The following is a 1,061-nucleotide window of genomic DNA, read 5'->3' as shown; positions in this document are numbered from 1 at the left end:
GGCCTCCCATCCACCAGCTGCCCGCCAGCGCCTCCCCAGCCCAGGTGGCCCGAGGCCCGCAGCGGCCCAAAGCCTGACCCTCCGCCTACCCAGGACTGGTTCTTCCCTCGAGCCACGGGGCCTCCTCCTGCTCCAGAATAACATCTGCTCCTCCTGCCCGGCGCTTTACAGTTTACAGACTTCCTTTGCTCGCGACCCTCTCGACAGCCTCACAAGGAGCCGGAGGCAGGGAAAACTACCTCAATTCTACACGGAAGCGGGGCAGAGGCGATGACTTGCCCGAGGTGTCACCCCTGAAGCCCCACCCAGCTGCCCGCCTCCTTGCCCACATGGGCACAGGACAGCTGAGTGGGGGCCCCCCTCAGTTCCCAGGGGAAGGGTGCGCAGGGCCCTTCCCAGCGCCCGCACCTGCCTCCCTCTGCGTCCTTGCCCAGCCTCTGCTGCCCAGGGGGGTTGCCCACATCTCCAGGCGTCCCTTCGCCCGCTCGCTCCGTCACCCCCCACCCCCTCATGTGCTCTACATTCCGGTGATTAGCCACTCACTCCCTTGGGACTCCCATCCTGACACCCGCTCTGGGCCAGACAATGGTGCCGGGCCTCCCCCACCTCAAAGCGAAGCCCGGAGACACTGCCCAGAGCTCTTCTCTGCCCTGTGGCCTCCCTGCTCAGACGCTGCACCCTGCAGAGGGGAGGCCCTGTAAACCCAACCCTCTCCCTGCTAGCCAATGGGTTTTGCCGCCTCATGGGCTCCAGGCCGCTGGTGGGTGGAAGCTGAGTATACAGTAGGTGTCAATACATTATAAATAAGCTCCTGGCAGAGAGCATCACCTCAGAGGTGTGGGCTCTGGAGCCAGATGCCTGGGTTTGTATCCTAGCTCTGGCACTTAACAGCTTGTTTCGGGGGGCTTCCCTGGTGGTCCAGGAGCCAGAACTCCATGCTCCCAAGGCAGGGGGGCCCGGTTTGATCCCTGATTGGGGAACTGGATCTCACATGTGGCAACAAAGACCTGGTGCAGCCAAATAAATAAAACAGCAACAGCTATGGGACTTGGGCAAGTTAT

Source organism: Budorcas taxicolor, chromosome 2 (genome assembly GCF_023091745.1).
Source record: "Budorcas taxicolor isolate Tak-1 chromosome 2, Takin1.1, whole genome shotgun sequence".
NCBI classification, from domain to species: domain Eukaryota; kingdom Metazoa; phylum Chordata; class Mammalia; order Artiodactyla; family Bovidae; genus Budorcas; species Budorcas taxicolor.
This window is presented reverse-complemented; position numbering follows the sequence as displayed.